Raw genomic sequence first — 19,388 nt, 5'->3', positions numbered from 1 at the left:
TGAGGTAATATCACTGGAAGGCCATAGCATAGAGTGTATAATATCGTAAAAAACAAAGCAAGACTCTCCTCACTATGCCTAGGACCATGCTGGGAAGATGTATGACATCTCTGAGGAAACAGCCTCTAACCTCATCAAGAACAACCCAAAGACCATTCCCCAGTGCAGGGTGTTTACAATATCTCCTGAGCAGTGGTCTAAGACAGCTCTGTCCTTGAGCAATACAAGTTTATGTTTTCTTCTTCTTTTTCCAATATTGATATGGGGATCCTCCTCCACAGTTTTATTATGCTTCTTCTTAACATCGTAACTGCCACAGCAGCCATGGTCTCCTGAAGCTGGATACCAAGAAAGAAAGTGTCAAGCCAGAGGCCAAATTTCAGCTCAATTTCACATTTTCAGTGGCACAGGGTATTGTGCCTGCACTTCTTGTTACAAAGCAGAAGCTCTTTTTCACTGATATGGTAAGTCTACTAATGAATAAAGGCCTGTGCAAGGTCAAAATTAGCAGAAGTAAACAAACATACTCAAGGTGTTATTGATGAGTAAGGTCTCTTTTATAGCACATATGGATTGAAGGCCCCATGGATTTAGTGTTTACCATATATTATTATGCCAGGCATTTGTGTGTGTGTGTGTGTGTGTGTGTGTGTTCAACACGTGCGTGCATGTGTTGAAGACTGAATCCCTGATCTTATGCATAACAGGCAAGCATCCTCCACTGAGCCCCAAACCTAACCCTTGATTTTGTTCTTAATGTTTCTTGTGTTTGTTTGTTTGTTTGCTATGTAGCCTAGGGTGGCCTTGAATCCATCTTCCTCCAGCCTATCCCTCTCAATCTGAGATTAAAAGTGAACATCACCATGCTCAGCAAGATATAATCATCTTCACCATCATCTCATTATTATTGTTAGCTTATAAAAGACAAATGTGAAACACATCAGTTAGTGAGCTGGCCCAAGTAGGAGAGAAAGTACCCTGCCCCGTACACACTTGTTTTTTTTTAATTTCAAGAGTAAATTACTGTTCCACAAGCTCTCCATAGCGCACAGTGGCACTGGAAAAAAGATCAAGTTATTAGAGATTAAGTCTCACTCACCCAGCCCGATGCTGCCTCTTCTTAAACTGAACAGCTCTATCAGTCTCCCCCTGCTCACTTGTAAAGTAAGATTACCATAACCTCATTGGGTTAACTAAGACAATAGACAATAAGATACATGTTGCAGAGAAAGTTATGTTGTCTTCTTTCAGTGCCTGTTGATCTTACCCACCAGCACTTGCTTCCAAACAGCATTCTGATCATGCCTGGATATATCACCTCTTGATATCCAGTGAAGTTTAAGAAATAAGTAGCTAGTTAAAAAAAAAAAATAAAAATTGAAAACCATGGGGTCCTGAACTTGAAGAGCAAAAGCATCCTAGAGTTCTAAGTTATAAAGAAATTCTCCACCATGCTCATACCTGACAGCAGCTTGGCTCAAAGACAAAGTAAATATGTGGCCTCCATTGTCAGTCCCACAAGGTCTCCACGACTCCAGGTGACGATGGAGTATGGGCATAGGTAATGGGCATTGTCTACAATGAAGCCAAGGTCCAAGGACTTGAAGGGCCCTATTCTTCGGAGAGATAAAATAAAGATTCAATGAACACAAAGAAGCAGCCCATTCAAGTTACCAACACAAACAAGAGGGGAAGTAGGAAAGTAAACACTGGATGGCTGCCTGTTGCCCGCGAAAGCTGCACAGGTGCTATAATGTTGGCTTTAAATTCCAGAACATCAAAAATTCCCCTTGCTGTTTCGGAAATGCATACCTAAGTGTGTGCCTCAGAGCAAGACTCTGAACTCCCTGAGAATAAGGACAATGCCTTTACATTACAGTAGCTTCCATGCCATACACATATTAGACACTCAAATACTATATACATAGATACTAGGTAAGTGAATGGATAGGCAAGTGGATGATGTGGGCAGATGGGTGGATGGGTATGCGAGTGGGTAGATGGATAGATGGGGGAAAAATAGATACTTAAACCCTCCTTTGAAAGCTAAATGGCTGCCTTGAATTTTAGCAAGAGGAATTAACATCAGGATTTAACTAGTCAAAGTCTACAGCTTTTCCCCAGCGGTTCTTGCCTATATTATTCCATACTCACTCATAGAATCTATAGCATTCCCTATCCTACAGTCTCCAAGCCAGAAAGTCTTATCTAAATTTCAGCTATGCTTACATGGGGCTCATCCTTTGGGTCCATCTCTTTGGTTCTCCCATGTATCTTGCTTGATTACTTTCACCCAATTCTGCTCCTAACATGAATTCCTGGCCCTATCTCATGTCACATCATGGCTTCCAAATGAGCCATGTTTACTGCATAGCTATCCCCAGCACACAGGATACACTGGAGACAAGTCTGTATCCTAAAGTCCCATTGACTTCTGGTGCAGACTGCAGTGGTTCTTACCTCCATACAGGAGTATGGTTTCTCTGCTTTCTACTGTGTAACAAGGTCTGCAATGAAACTCACTCACATTTAAGCCCAACTCAGTAAAGGAATTGCAAATATCATCAAACTCACAAAATGCAAGAGTTTGTTCTACCCAATGAGACTACAGTGCAACACAGCTTGACCTTCTCTTCTTGCTGCCCTAACCTTAAAATAATTTTAACCATCACACAAAGTTCATTTTGTTTAATTTGTCTGGAGACATGACAGAACAACCTGTGAAGAATTTTTTTTTTTCAAAGTGACATTGACATAACTTTACCTCATGGTAATAAGTGTCTTTAATCTAAATGAGTCATTTGGTTTGGACAGTGAGTTTGCAAAACTGCACATAGATTGACCCCTCCAGGAAGGTAACGGGGAGGGGAGAAAGAGGTATTGTGTTGGCAGCAGACATTTTTGCAGCATGATCCATTGTTGTGCATTTGGAAAACAGAGGGAAACAAACTGATTAAAAATTCTGAGGTCAGTTCTCCCTGGGCAAGAACCTAGTCACAGCACTTCCTTACTGTAAGATATAGGATAGGTCATCTATGCTGGACAAGATATCCTGGACTTGGTTGATTTACACAGGGTTTTGAGGTTTAACTCATTCAATACACATCTCTGGGCCCATCCAGAACTCGGGACATAGTAAGCATTCAACATCAGCAGTTGTTACTATTTAGAGGGACTTGTAGTGATTGGCACTGTCCTACATTGTAGCACTAGTCAGATGTGACTTTTGAAATTTAAATTAAAATTTAAAAGTTAGTTCCTCCTTAGCACAAGTTTCCTTGGTAAGATATACTAAACACCCATGACTGGTGGTGGCTCCTGCAGCAGAGAGCACACAGATAGAACCTTTCCATCACTCAGATGTTCTGCTAGGAAACATTGTTCCAGAAATAAAGAAGTGGACTGAATTAGAGATTTGTGCAACTTATATCTCAACTTTCTCACCTGTAAAAAAAAAAAGAGTAATTGTAACCAAATTATTCGATGCTATTGAGTATTATCTGCTGTGTAAGTGTTGAGACCAGGTTATAATAACTATAAACATGTACTAGATGGTAGCCTAGAATAGGAACAGACACATGGGAAAGTACAAGAAAGATAAACAAGATGATTATGAGGAAGTACTTTCCAAGGGGTACACAGCTTTCAGTTGGCTAATCTTTCATTATATATTAAGAACATCAACAATGTATTAGGTACTCTTCTGGACAGTAGAAGAGAGATGTGAACAAGAGCTCTGTGCTTGTGAACTTATTATGGTCAGAATAAAGATGCTACCCTTGCTTATGCAACCCTATCAGCAACACACATATTCTACTACACACTCATGCCCCAAGCAATAGAAAGCAAAGGTAAGAAGTAATGCTACCTATGAGAGAGTACGTAACAAAAGAGCACTATCATGGACGGGTGGATGGTTGAACAGATGGACAGAGGAACAGACAGCCAGGCATAAGGGAGTAGGCTCCCGAACGCTAAAGCAGTGACCTGGACTCTGGATGGATCCCGGACCAAGTATCCCCTGGTAAGTGGATATGGCTAAATTGGGGCCCTGTTACCAAACAACACTAATAAATAATCATAAAGCAGTCAGAAAATAATATCACATACGTTTCATCACTGAATGCAGAAATCTTACAATCCTAAGGAATATACATGGCCTTCACATACATTCTGGACCCTGCTCTGACTCACCCCGTCAGCTGGGCCTGCTCTCTAAGCTGAAAAACAAACTCCCTGATACCGGCCCTAAACACACAACTATATTCCATAGTCCAGCAAGCTCAACCCAGGTCCCAGGCTCTCTCATGGCTTGAGCATCACAGTCTAGGCATTAGGAAGAGCTCTGCCAGGAAGCAAGTGTCCCAAGCACTTTTCTTCCTTCCAAAACCTAAAGCTCATGGATCTATAAGGACCTTTTAGCTAAACCACAACATGGTAGATGGCACCCTTTTAAAGCAAATGTGAGGTGGAAGCCAGAGGGGTTCAAGGTCCAGGCTTGTTGTTAGAAAATAGCCAACTCTCAAAAGAACTTACTCTGCATGAGGCTCACACTGATCCTGTCTGAAGACAGCACCCCAAGGGCACAGCATGCCTCACTAGACCCACTCCTCAAGGTTACCTCACACTGAAGAGCAAGTTTCTAGAGCACAAACCCTTGGGAGTCACAAATAAGCCAAATCCAAATCACAGTAGGCCCAAGAATTTGGTAGAAGTTAGCACACATTGAATGCATGCTGAGACAAAAGAACAAGAGATATACTTCAAGTTCTCAATGCTGGCACAACCTGCAGTCAACCTGTGCTTTACTCATCTTCAATCATAGAGCCCTAGCCCAATCTTCACTACCCTCTTTGCAGTCTCTACATACCACTTTTCTATTTTTACCACATCTATATTACTCCTCATCCTACTTTAAGAGCACAATGTATATGGAAATACAGTATAAGAATCAACCACCTCTGTCATGCATAAAATCTAGCTTCTAAATAGTTACCCAGGACACTCACTCATTATGGGTTTAAGTGTTTGGAGAACACCACCTTGTAGTCTGAGGAACTGAGCAGGGTACCCATGTTTACCAAAATAAATAACCAAGGATGAAGATGCTAAATATTAATGCTAAATACTATGCTTCAAATGACACAAAATTAGATGATGTCTGAAGTTCTTTCTCTGTCTGATAGTCTACAGGGTTATTTCCTAAGTGACCTGAAACCGTCTCCTTGCACATCTTCCCACTGCACCCAACATCCTCTACATTGTAGACTCCCCTTGCAGAAACCCTTCATAGAATGCCTTCACTAGAACTATAGGCTATTTCTCTCACATATCAAATCTTCCCATTTAAAAAAGAAAATGTATATTTTGACTACCTCATACCCTTACTTGGGTAAAACAGAAATCAACAATTTTGTCAAATTCATTTGCACTGTGTATTTTATGCATGCCTACTAGATAGCATGCTCAGTACATACATGACAATGACCCTGACTGACTCTCAAAGTTTAGGTCTTCAAGGCATAGGAGTCAACCTCAGAATTAAAGATGCTGCCACAGACCATGAACAGGGTTATGAAAAATGCCAGGAATTCAGGACAGGAATAAGGATTCCAGAGACAGAGACATGGGATGCAGTATCATGAACTGGCTCCAAAATTAGCAAAATTTAGACAAGACATACAAAAGGGGAAAGCAAGGGAGACCCCTGAATTTAGAACCTCTCCTTTCTGAATAGGACTTAACTCTCCAGCTATCTCCTCAGGTATCTTCCTTTGTAATACTGACTGGTCTAGAACTCACTCACTGTATAGCCCAGGTTAGCCTGCAACTCACAGTAATCCTCCTGCCTCATCCTGCCAAGTTCTGGGATTAGGCATGTATATTCATGCTTAGCTGGAGCTGACCTTTTTTGATTTGCTTAAGATCCCTGCAGTGTTAGTCATTAGGGAAATGCAAATCAAAACAACCCTGAGATTTCACCTCACACCAGTCAGAATGGCTAAGGTCAAAAACTCAGGAGACAGCAGGTGTTGGTGAGGATGTGGAGAAAGAGGAACACTCCTCCACTGCTGGTGGGGCTGCAAGATGGTACAACCACTTTGGAAATCAGTCTGGTGGTTCCTCAGAAAACTGGACATGACACTTCCGGAGGACCCTGCTATATCTCTCCTGAGCATATACCCAAAAAATTCCTCAGCATGCAATAAAGACACATGCTCCATTATGTTCATAGCAGCCTTATTTATAATAGCCAGAAGCTGGAAAGAACCCAGATGTCCCTCAAAGGAGGAATGGATACAGAAAATGTGGTGTATTTACACAATGGAATACTACTCAGCAATTAGAAACAATGAATTCACAAAATTTTTAGGCAAATGGTTTGATCTGGAAAATATCATCCTAAGTGAGGTAACCCAATCACAAAAGAACACACATGGAATGCAATCTCTGATAAGTGGATATTAATTAGCCCAGAAGCTCTGAATACCCAAGGCACAAATTGCATAACAAATGACTCCCATGAAGAAGTATGGAGAAAGTCCTGATCCTGGAAAGGATTGATCTAGCGTTGGAGAGGAACATAAGGACAGAGAAAAAGGAGGGAGGTGATTGAAGAATGGGTGGAGAGAAGACGGTTTATGGAGCATATGGGGAGGGGGGATCTGGGAAAGGGGAAATCATTTAGAATGTAAACAAAGAATATAGAAAATAAAAATATTAAAAAGATCCCTGCAATGTTCTCCCTAGTTCCAGTGGTCCCTACGCAACTCTATGCTTGATCTAATCCTTCAGAGAGCTTATGTTCCTGATTCCCTGGGCACTGACCCAAAACAGCACACTCTGGGTTGGTATTAAGTATGACAGAGCTAAAATTAGGGCTGTTTCCATAGATATCTACACTTCTCTGGAGCAAATCATCCCAAGTGGAATGAAAGTCATGTTTCCATTCTGACTGCAAAGTAACCCTAGAATTTGGAAAATCCAAACCATTTCGTGTACAATGCTTCAGAGCCTTCCTGATACCTTGGGCCCCTATCTATACAAGCAACTACTATGATCATGTGCACACGAAGAGAGACAAAACATCAGACAAGAAAGGCAAGGAAGAATACAAGAACCTGGCCCACAGCTAATCTAACATGTACCACAAGCATCTCAGCATTCTTGGGTCATGTTAGAGAAACAGAACGTTCTTTCCACTTTATTCCAGAAACAGAAAAGCTAAGGAGACCACTCATCTTAGCCAAAGCTAAGAGTAAACATGCTCAGAAAAACATCTCACCCCACCCCCCAGTCAAAGGTGAGGATGGAGTGACACCAGTTTATCTAGCAATGATTGCTACTGCTTCCTTCTAGGCTCTGTGCTCAGACTTTCAACATATTATCTCTACACCCAAGTTAAGAGTTCAAATGTGTATCCCCAAAGTAGATATGTTACGGTGCCAACCACTAGCACTCCAGAATGTTATCTTATTTGGGAACTGGGTACTGAAATTTTAATTCAGGTGAGGTATACTGAGATAGGACAGACCCTTGGCTCACACAGCCGGTGGTCTAAGAAAACAGTAGGTATATAGGGAAGTATGAGGATAAATAAGTGAAAGTCAATGCTGCTTCCACTAGCCAAGGAGCGCCAAAGACAGCATTAAGACACCAGAGGCTAGGAAGATGAAGGAAAGGACCCTTGGTAACCCTGACAACTCACTAGGCTTCAGACTTCTAGCCACTTTAACTGGTGAGACAGTAAATGTTCGTGGGTCTTGGCGACCCTTTCGTAGCACTATTAAGTCCAGTCCTAAGAGACTCACAGTCCTTGTTACGATGTCATGTCACACATCTGGGTTTTCCATGAGAAAACTGAATCTTTGTTGAGCAAATATCGCCAGCAGAAAATACCTATTGTGATCCTGAATGCTTTATACATAGTAATAATTTACTCAACAACCTCCTGAGTCTGTAGCATGTTATAGGAAAGGAAATGCATTCACAGAAGTACCTTGCTCAGTGTTATGTAGGTTGTACATGATAAAATCTGAATTAAAATCCAGACCCAGAATCTATGTTCCTACCTAGCTGTAAATGCCTAAACCAAGAAACAAGTGACTGAGGGAGACTTACTCTCTGGTGGTCGGCTTTCAAACCTCTTGTCTCTTTCACAACAGAATGCTCTGCACTAGGTAACCACACAAAATGATTGTGGTTATACCAACAACTGGTTCAAACTTCAGTGACTTCCATATATCCCATAATTTCAGCCCCAGTCCATATAGGAACAAATATTAAAAAAAGAACTTGGGCAGCTCCAAGGAAGCAGAGGAAAGCATCTCATCTCTCAGGATGTTTTTCTGTATCTTGCAGCCACTTGACATTTACAGTACATCTATGATGTGCCAGCCCTGTGTCAGGAAAGTACACAAGTGACAGTCACTGGTTACTTTGGAAGAACATAGAAAGGAACACAGAAAGTACCAGGACTGAAGTCAGAACCCAGGTGTGGGTACAGCACAGTGGTCTGGACCAAGATCTGCACAGGTAAGTGGGGAGGACTTCAGGGCAGGATATAGAAACTTCAAGCTACATTTGCAGCTTTCCCAACACTACCATGACACAGTATGACATGACATACTCATACAGCACCATTTCCCCACTTCCTCTCTCTCTGCACCTTTTTCCTAAAACAGGCTTTTATTTGCTGAATGAAGCATACTTGTGGGGTAGATCAACTCAACAGCAGGCTTTTGCTTTATTTTTGGCTCTATAATGAAGGACATGGAATTAGTTGATCACCTTTAAAAATAGTTAAGAAAAGAGCATGGGAAGTTCATAGACAACAGAAAATGGTTACTGGTGTTGTGTCGGCTAAACTCTTCAGGAACCAGCAAATACATTCTAGTTCCCAATCAACAAACACAAAGAGAAAGCAGGAGAAGATGGGGAAGGTCTAAATGTATCTAGAAGGGAACGTATCAAATCAGACAGCCATTATCTTTTCCTACACAAAAAGCTATCTTGACCATTGTAAGAGCTATATGGAAGAACAGAAATAAGCAACACACCCTTAGACTTGACCCTGCCTCTAGTAGTGACCTCATTAAGTGGGCATTTGAGTATCTGCGACATACAGTCTTGCTTCGAACATGTGAGCAGAGAGAGGGCTTAGTACCTTGTGTTGCACAAGGCAGACATGTGACCTGAATGCTATCCATGGTTATCATTCACCTAGTCTCCACCTAGGAGTTCAACATAGTGCTCGGGCAAATGAAAGGCAGCTGCCCTCCCCCTGCACCACCAAGGCCACCACTTCAAACTGCATCACTTACGTTCTTCAACCTGAGTTTCTACACGTAAGTACCCTAGATACTCAGTAAGGACTAGATGTTAAGCAGAGGGCATCCAAAGTCCTCACCCAGCTCCTGCTGGGAACTGGAGGAGGAGCCAGAGCACAGTGAAGGAGGCATGGTCAAGAGCTGACTGACCTAACTAAGAAAACAAGCCTCTGCTATGAAAGCAAAACTGTTCTAACAGAAAGCTGGCCTACTCACCTCTGCCCCAGCTGCTCAAGGAAGCGTGAAGGCCCTTAAGGAAGGGGACTTGGCCACCTTTCTCAGCCAAGAGGACAAGATACTAGCAGAGAGAATACACACTGCTGGAGCGCTGCTGCCGGTTTCGTGTTTAGTGTCATTATTCCTGCCCTGTCCACAAAAAGCCCTTGGATCAGCCTGAGTACTTCTTTTTTTAACTCCTCCAGCACTCCATGGAGGCACGCCTAGATGAGTAAGCATGAGCTCTTCCTGGACAAAAGACACACACACACACACACACACACACACACACACACGGTGGAGTTTATTTGTGTCGACTTTCCTCAATAGTGTCAAAGGGACACTGGGCTGGGAAGGAACTAACAGACAGATGTATATCTGCCTGAGAAGCCAGCCTACCTGGGGATGGCATGTAGAAGGTAGTAATATCTGGGTCTCAGCTAGGGAATTTCACCCACACAGACCTCCAGGGAGTAGCCAGGAAAGCATGGTGGTAAGCCCACGAGGTGGAGGTGCCTATGTCTATAGTGAGGATACAGAGTGAGGTGTAAAGGAAAACTCAGCTCACTTTCTACCCTTTAGTCAGTCCAGGATGCCAACTCAGCAATGCTGCTGCCTGCACCCAGGATGGGTCTTTCCAATGCAATTAAGCTAATCATAGTAACCCCTCACGTCCTAGGTGATTCAAAATCCCACCAGGCTGACCACCAACATTAACTGCAATAGAGAGTCTGGATGATAGAAACATGCTCTTTAGCTGAGAAATCCTGGGCAAACCCCAAATGACACTGCCTGAAGTCAAGTGCCTCTGGTTCAAATCCTAGCTCAGCTTCCTACTGGCTGTGGCAGTCTAGATCAGGAACCTGTCTGTATCTCAATCCCGCTGTCTAGAAACCATGAATAATATAGTACCTTCTGCTCTGGAATGTTCCAGAATCTACAGGCAGCTGTATTGCAGTTTTATGAATGGTTAATGTGCATCGAACCTTCAATGGGCTATTGTAAATGCTTTACTCTGAACAGGGAACACAACCTGAATATATTCAAATAGTAGTGATCCCCATTCTGCTAAGGATCAGAGAAGTTAAGAATCTTATCCAAACTCATACAGCTAAGCAGAGCATGCAAGATTCATTTCCTCTGAAGTTCAAGAAAAAAAACAAAATCAAAACAAAAAAAAAAAAAAAAAAAAAAAACAGCAGTTTCTGCTAGGATACTGGTGCCATGCCCTGAGGCTAGCAGAGGGCAAGCTATGCATTCTGTAACTGGGATCACAGCAATAAACTATACTGGATTCATTTATGAGAATCCCTACTTCCCGAAAGGAGATTTTATTTGGTATTTGGGGCATTAAGTTCTAGCCCCGGGGGCACGGAGCCTTCTGTAATACCTGAGCTTCATTCTGTGCACTCCCACCCCCATTACTCTGAAGAAAGAGGAGGAAAGAGAAATGAGGGAGCTGATCCCAGCTCTATGAGACAAGCTGCAATCTCTGGGCCAAAGAGGTCGGGAAGATTCCCATCCCAAAATTGTTGTCAAAGCACTCTGTGACCTGAGGCAAAATGCACAACACATCAGCTCACACCTATCCTTGACTGGGGAACTATGGGAACAGAGGGCCACATCACAGAGAGCAAAGTTCCTCATCCTGAATACATATGTCACCTCAACCATCCAAAGGGACTCTGGAGTTGAAGGAGGCTGCCCTCTGAGTGTCTGGGACTGAAATATTGAAAAATCCAAAGCCATACAGCAACACTCAGTCTTAGTCAGCCCTACAGCAGGTAGGTGACCAGGAACTTGAGCTGGTATGAAATGGTACACAGCACTTTGGTGGGAGGAAGATGTTGGGCTGGTTTAACTGAAGATATCCCTTGCCAATACTGCAGAGCATTTGGCATCAGCAAACAGAAGGAAAAAAACCTGCCATGAAGGACTGACCCTCTTTCCTCCTGCTCTGAAGCCTCCTGTGGCCTCTACCTCCTGGAAACTATGGCATGTGAGGTGTGGTCATCAGTTCTGGGCCAGAAACCTGCCCGGCCCTGGTTTTCAGATGCAATAATGAGTCCCTCATGGCTATACAGCAGCCTCTCCCAGATACGCTTCAACCTGAATGTCTTAGAATTGCAAACAAATGCAATAAAAGAAATATCTCCAATAGCGAGGAACACAAGCTTAAGGCACAGCTCACTCCCATTCTTCAACCCAGACCTCACAAGCTCTGTGATTTTTGGTTTTTCATCTTTGCCACAGACATGGGAACTAGGTTATTAACTCTTGAGTGATTAAAAATGCAAAGCACCAATCATTACACCCATATCAGTTCCCATAGTAACTCTAACCGTTGGAATTAATGAGCAGTATGGGATGTTGAGGACCATCTACAGAGTCATAAATCAGAATGAACACCCCTGGGAGGGCCACAGGGGCAGGGGTAGAGGCCAGAGCTGTCTGTGGTTGTGGTAATGTTCTATTTCTTGGCCTCTAAGTTGATCACACAAGAACGTGCCTTTGGGAAAGTCCACCAAGTCTAGCTTTGTTTGTGGGAGGGCTCTGATCCAATGTTGACATCCACTGATGGACTCAAAGTCTACAAAGACTGCCAGAGGTGGTGGAAATGTCAATGGGGGGGGGGGGGGGCTGGCAGAAAGAAGCATGTTGCTGAAGAGTGGAGTGCTTCTGAAGGCAACACTGCCCTTGGTGTCTTCCCACTCTTCGACCTGTTTCCTGGCTGCCCTGTGGGGCTCAGCTTTTGGAGGCCATGCCCTTCCTCTGTGGTGTTTTGTCAGAGACTGAAAGCAACAGAGCCATCTCCCAGTGCACCAAGATCTCAAAACTCTGAACCAAAATACATCCTTTTAACTTTAAAATATTCCTCTCAAATACCTATGACCATGACTGAAACTCCAAATGACATTCACATGAACCAACATGGCTGACTTCAACTTGGAGGAAGAATTCTAAGTTTAAGCTGAGCACGGTAGACCAGGACATAGGAAATACAGACAGGAGGATGAGAAGTTCAAGGCTAGCCTCCGCTATAAGGAGAGATACAGATTAAACAAACAAGTAACCAAAACAAAAGTACACCATAGATATGAATACATCCAATATCATTCTTTTTCACCCAAGGAAATATCCATGAGGCCACCATCCACTGGTAGAATAGTACCTGTAGACTTCCCAAAGATGCCCAAATTTTGGAACTCCACTAACTCTACAAAGACATTCTGAGCACCTAATACGTGCCAGGCACAGATCTAGAAATGAATAACAATCAAGAAATCTGTTTCTTATATAAAGTTTATTTTTTACTTTATGATTCCAAACACAGAGGACTAGGGATGACATATAAGGCTCTGCTTTGGGTGGCAGATATCTAAAAGGTGGAGCTGCCGTAAAATTAAACTTTAAGAATTCTGCCAATAAAGAGGAAACGGCCAACCAATAACAGGCCCAACTTGAGACCCAGCCCATGGACAAGCACCGATCCCTGACATTTTTTTTTTAAACCAGTAAAGCACATTCTTTCTTCCTTTTTTTTTTTTTTAATTTATTTTCTAAATTCTTTGTTTACATTCCAAATGCTTTCCCCTTTCCCGGTTCCACCCTCCCCATATGTCCCATAGGCCCTCTTCTCGCTACCCATTCTCCAATCACCCCTCTCCCTTTTCTCTGTCTTGGTAATCTCCTACAATGCTGGATCAAGCCTATCCAGGATCAGGGTCCTCTCCTAACTTCTTCATGGGAGTCATTTGATATGCTAACTGTGTCTTGGGTATTCAGGGCTTCTGGGCTAATTAATACCACTTATCAGTGACTGCATTCCATATGTGTTCTTCTGTGATTGGGTTACCTCACTTAGGATATTTTCCAGTTCCTACCATTTGCTTAAAAATTTCACGAATTCATTGTTTTTAATTGCTGAGTAGTATCCCATTGTGTAAATATACCACATTTTCTGTATCCATTCCTCCATTGAGGGACATCTGGGTTCTTTCCAGCTTCTGGCTATTATAAATAAGGCCGCAATGAACATAGTGGAGCATGTGTCCTTATTGCATGCAGGGGAGGGAATCCTCTGGGTATATGCCCAGGAGAGGTATAGCCAGGTCCTCCTGAAGTGTCATGCCCAGTTTTCTGAGGAATCTCCAGACTGATTTCCAGAGTGGTTGTACCATCTTACACTCCCACCAGCAGTGGAGCAGTGTTCCTCTTTCCCCACATCCCCGCCAACACCTGCTGTCTCCTGAGTTTTTAATCTTAGCCATTCTGACTGGTGTAAGGTGAAATCTCAGGATTGTTTTGATTTGCATTTCCCTAATGACTAATGTTGTTGAGCATTTCTTAAGGTGCTTCTCGGCCATCTGAATTCCTTCAGGCAAAAATTCTTTGTTTAGATCTGTACCCCATTTTTAATAGGGTTATTTGGTTCCTTGGGGGGGTCTACAAACATCCAGTAGAAAAAAAGATAGCCTTTTCAACAAATGGTGCTGGTCCAACTGGAAGTCAGCATGCAGAAGAAAGCGAATTGTTCCATTCTTATTTCCTTGTACTAAGCTCAACTCCAAGTGGATCAAGGACCTCCACATAAAACCAGACACACTGAAACTAATAGAATACCAATAGCTTATGCTCGAAGATCAAGAATTAACAAATGGGACCTCATAAAATTACAAAGTTTCTGTAAGGCAAAGGACACTATCAAAAAGACAAAACGGCAACCAACAAATTGGGAAAAGATCTTCACCAGCCCTACATCTGATAGTTAATATTCTGACACTGTTAATGATACTCTGCTATCTTTGCAGTCAAGAGTCTAGCAAGGCTGTCCTCAGTCTCTCAGACTCCACCCAGCAGCTGACTCAGATAGATGCAGACACCTAGTGCCAAACACAGGATGGAGCTTGGGGACTCTTTTTTTTTATTATTATTAGATATTCACTCTATTTACATTTCAAATTTTAACCACTTTCCATGTTACCCCAATGAAAACCCCCTATAAGTAGTCCCCTCTCAATTTCCTGACTTGCATTCCCCTATTCTGGAGAATCGAGCCTTCACGAGACCAATGCCCTCTCCTCTCATTGATGTCAGAAATGGTCATCTTCTGCTGGAGCCATGGGACCCTCCATGTGTACTCTTTGGTTGGTGGTTTAGTCCCTGGAAGCTCCTGGGGGTACTGGTTGGGTCATATTATTGTTCCTCCTGTGGAGCTGCAAACTTCTTCAGCTCCTTGGGTCCTCTCTTTAGCTGCTCCACTGGGGACCCCATGCTCATTCTGTTGGTTGGCTGTGAGCCATGGGTGTTTTGATCCACTTTCCAATAAGGATCAAAGTATCCACACTTTGGTCTTCCTTCGTCTTGAGTTTCATGTAATCTGTGACTCTTATGCAAGATTTAGAGGAAGGATTACAGCCCCTAAGGGGATAGGAACTCCACAGGAAGACAACAGAGGCAATTAACCTGGACCCTTGGGGCTCTCAGAGAACTGAATCACCAACCAAAGAACACACACACACATACACACACACACACACACACACACACAAACACACACACACAAACACACACCGGCTGGACCTAGGCCTCCTGCTCATTTGTAGCAGACGTGTAGCTTGATCTTCTTGTGGGTCCTGAGCAACTGGAGCAAAGGCTATCTCAAAATCTGTTTCCTGTATGTGGGTTATGTTCTTCTACCTGGGCTGCCTTTTCTGCCTTCAGTGGGAGAGGATGCATCTAGCCTCACAGAGATTTGATACGCCAGAGTAGGAGGATACACAGGGGAGGCTCAACCTTCTCAGATGAGAAGAGGGGAATGTGGGGTAAAGACTGTGGGCAGGGTGACTTGGAGCGGGGCAGTGAGTATGATGTAAAGTGAATAAGTAAAATTAATTAATTAATAATAGAAAGAATGTTGCCACATATCTTTAATCCCAGCACTTGAGAGGCAGAGGCAGGTGGAACTCTAGAGTTTGAGTCAGCCTAGTCTACAGAGTGGGCTCCAGTACAGCCAGGCCTACACAAAGAAACCCTGTCTCAAAACAAGCAAACAAAAACAATGCTGCAAGGATTAGCCTATGGCAGATAATCCCATGGGCCTTCCCATTCCAAGCAAGCACCAGACCACAAACTACCAGGTTCATGCCAAACTGAAACTCTTTTCCAAGTTTTTTGTTTTGTTTTTTGTTTGGGGGTTGTTTTGGGTTTTTTTTAAGGTAATCAGGAAGGCTCTTGAAGATGAGATCATTCAGGTTCAAGTCTCCAACTGGATGGCTCTGGGCAAGTGTCTAAGCCTCCCTGCATCTTATTTTCAAAGTGGAAGAAATAATTATTAGTAGGGTTCTGGAAACATTAAACAATATTTCTGGCACTTAATGCATTCTAACTAGCATTGTTTTCTCAATTTCTGTAAATTCCTACTGAGCTGCCTCTCTGGGTGTGCTCCCATGAAGTTTGCCCCAGGCTTCATGCTCCCCCCAAATCGAATCGCACAAAGCATTCATGGTAGTAGCAATGGTCATTCAACACTATATCCCTCCCTCTCAAGAAGAAAAACATAATACAAACAGGTGGTGCTATGATTTGCATATGAAACATCTCTCACAGGCGTGTTTGATCACATGGTATCCAGTCTGTGGTACCATTCCGAGTAGTCATGCAATGAGGATTAGAAACAAGAAGTAGATCACTGTGGCATGGGCCTTGAGGGTTACTGGCCAGTTCCGCTTCCAGTCTGAGCACTCTTCTTCACCTCAAGCCACACTACAAGCTCTTGCCACCATGGGTGAAGACCCAACACCATGGCTCCCCATCTTCAGTAGAATTACCCCTTATACTGTGAGCCAAAATGAACTCACTTAATTGCTCCTTCTGGGTAATTTTCTCATAGCAAAGAGAACGACGACTGGAAAGGTGGGAAGAAAAAAAGAAAAAATTCAATTTCCCAGAGAATCACTCCATCTTTGCCTTGGTTCCTATTAACCACAGTGTCCAACACTGCAGTGTGAACCACTGGTAACTACAGAAACAGTCCAGCCAGAGTGGACCAAACTATGTCACAAACTAAAACATAGGTCTCTAAAACATAGTATTAAAGAAAGGCAGTGAAGATTTCTTGCATATATATTTGGTTATAATGAGTTAGCTACAACATTTACAAGATTAATTCCACCAATTCCTTCTTAAAAGTTTGCTACTGCTAAGTTTTATAACGATACATATGACTTGTCTTGTGTTTCTATTGGTCAGAGATATTCTGGCTTAAAAGTATGTTTCTATACAGTCAACATTCCTTCCCCCCAAGAACTGTTAATCCTGCTGTTGTAACAAGATGTCCCCATTTCAATACATAAACATGTTGGCTTTGTTTTAGTAATGTAGAAGCCAAACTTGGATAGGAGGCATGGGATTTTCCCAAAGTTGTATGGATAACAAAGGAGAAGGCCAGAACCTAAACCCAGATGCTAAGTGAAATACTTCCCAATACTCAGTGCTAATTCACCTGAGGCTCTGAATCCATTTCTCAAAGCACTGGTGTCTGTATATTACCTTCCCAGGAAGACAAAAAATAACCACTTATCACCCAGAGCTAGATCACCAGTGTGAGGCTATTTGGAGAGCAGACATGGTTTAAAAAGGCCTAGGCAGATGTTTGCAGGAAGAAAGAAATCAGGAGTTGATATTCAGATACTCTTACTACATTGTCCTAAGTGCCAAATCTTGTCTCAGGATTGTAGCTCTAATTACTCATAATGCCAGCCACATACACTAGATCTTATATGAACAAATGCTGAATTCTTAAAATACCCCATTATTTTTCCATGCATGTGATATGCATACACACATTTAAGAATGTCCTCGTGTATATGTGTGCTGGTATGCAAGCATGATGCGTAGTACATGTGTGAGAAGACCCAAGCTGATATCAAGTGTCTTCCTTGCTCATGCTCCACATTACTTACTGATTGATACAAGGTCTCTTGCTAAACCTAGAACTGAGATTCAGATGAGTCTAACTAGCCAGTTGGCTAAAAGGATCTCTGTTCCATCTTCCTAGTGCTAAACTTACAGGGAACCACCACACCTGCTCAGCTTTCCTGTGTGCTGTGGGTATCCTAACACCAGTCCTCCCAGTTGCTCAGCCATCTCCAAAGCCCCTAAGAAATGTATTCTTTATTCCCACAGATCAGAAAATAAACTCAGAGAAAGGAGAAGACATCTGCCCCACATCATCCAGTTAATCAATGACAGACACAGAACTCAAAGTCAGCCTGTACCCAATCCCTCCCTTCCCCTTCCTGCTTCCCATATGGACCCCTCTGATGATCCCCAGTTCTAAACTACCTTTAGATCTCAACAAGCCCTACATGGCCAGACTCAAGCTAATTATTTGATAGCCTTAGTATAGCTCTCTCCCATTTCCTAAAATCCTCCTCCTCCACCACCACCACCAATAGCAACAACAACCTCTTCCCCTTTAGCCAGTAGTGAATTTTCAACATCACCTATCTGGCACCAACCTCACTGAATATGAATTTGTTGTTTCTTTGTGCATTGCCTTGTGACAGTGTAAGCCCTTTTATAAGAGAACTATGCCTTATCCACAGAAGTATCTCTGTGGATACTGTTAGGCACATATGAATAACCCAATAAATACTTTAAGTTGATTTAGGGAATGAAATTATCAGCCAGCCAACCAACCAATTCTGATCCTTTGGTTTTCTGTTCTAAGTTCCTTTTCCCAGAAACTTCCTCTCCTGAATTGGCATGTTCCTCCCCACAGGTAGCTTCTCTACCAATGTCTTGGTGTGGAGAGAGGACAAGTACATTGCTTTCAGCTGCAGCCTTGGTAACACCAATTGTCACCTCTCTTTTTTATTAATTGCTCAGTTAATCACACACTCCCAAGTGTTCACCTACAACAGAAGATATGTTCTTATTCTGCAACAAAGAAAATAGGCATTAGCTGAAGGAAAATAAAAATTAAAAAGGAAAAAAAAATAATCCTGTGGCCCTCAGTATCTGGCTGGCCTGATGGTTGTATTTTTTCAGAATACTTTAGTCTAAGTCAGATCAGACAGAAGAATCTTAAACAAAAGCTCAACTATCCACCAAGACTATAAAGCAAACAGCAGAGAGGACGGGATCAACTTTCTCATTATGCCTCTTCGATACTGATAAATATTATCATAGCAGTGTCCAGAGGGGGATTGAGGTTCAATTGAGAAACATGTCACAGACTCTGAACCCCAGGACCAAGACCCAGGCTCACTTATGATTGTACAAGTCACATTCACACAACCATTACCCACAACACTGCTACCTGCTTATGCTTGACCCCTACCCCCCGACACTTACAACAATATCACGGCCAATTCAGAAACATAAGGCGGGCGTTGTCCAGCTTGGCGGGCAAACTGTTTCAAGCATACGGTGGGCTCTGTGTCCCTGAGGTCTTATGCTGAGCAGCCAGGTAACATCCGTCAGTTCCAGCTCTCAATGAGAAGGTGGATACTCAAAGCAATGATGGACATCTGTCCAGACGGCTAGTCTAAACCTCATCATCCATGAGTTGAGAAACAGAAGGTCAAAGAATTAGATTCATAACAAAGCTTATCATATGTGGTTATATATTGATCCTTTCAAAAGACATGGGGGAGCCTGGTTAAGAAACATGAGTCTTAGTTTATGAAAATACATTTCAATTCCAAGTAATCACATAAAGGAAACATGGCAATCATCAAAATATAAACTCCAAAATTATATGGATCTATTGAATTGGCCCTCCTTTTTCATTGAATATACCAAATAAAGACACTATTCTTTGAAAAGAGCTACTAC

General features: G+C 42.6%; 1 protein-coding gene across 6 annotated transcripts in view; it reads right to left on the bottom strand.

Annotated features, from left to right (window-relative positions):
• Large1 (LARGE xylosyl- and glucuronyltransferase 1) overlaps positions 1 to 19,388 on the bottom strand; it is a 502,501-nt gene that overhangs the window by 448,064 nt on the left and 35,049 nt on the right. The window lies entirely within an intron of this gene.

This window comes from Apodemus sylvaticus, chromosome 21 (assembly GCF_947179515.1).
Source record: "Apodemus sylvaticus chromosome 21, mApoSyl1.1, whole genome shotgun sequence".
Lineage (NCBI taxonomy): Eukaryota > Metazoa > Chordata > Mammalia > Rodentia > Muridae > Apodemus > Apodemus sylvaticus.
This window is presented reverse-complemented; position numbering and strand designations above follow the sequence as displayed.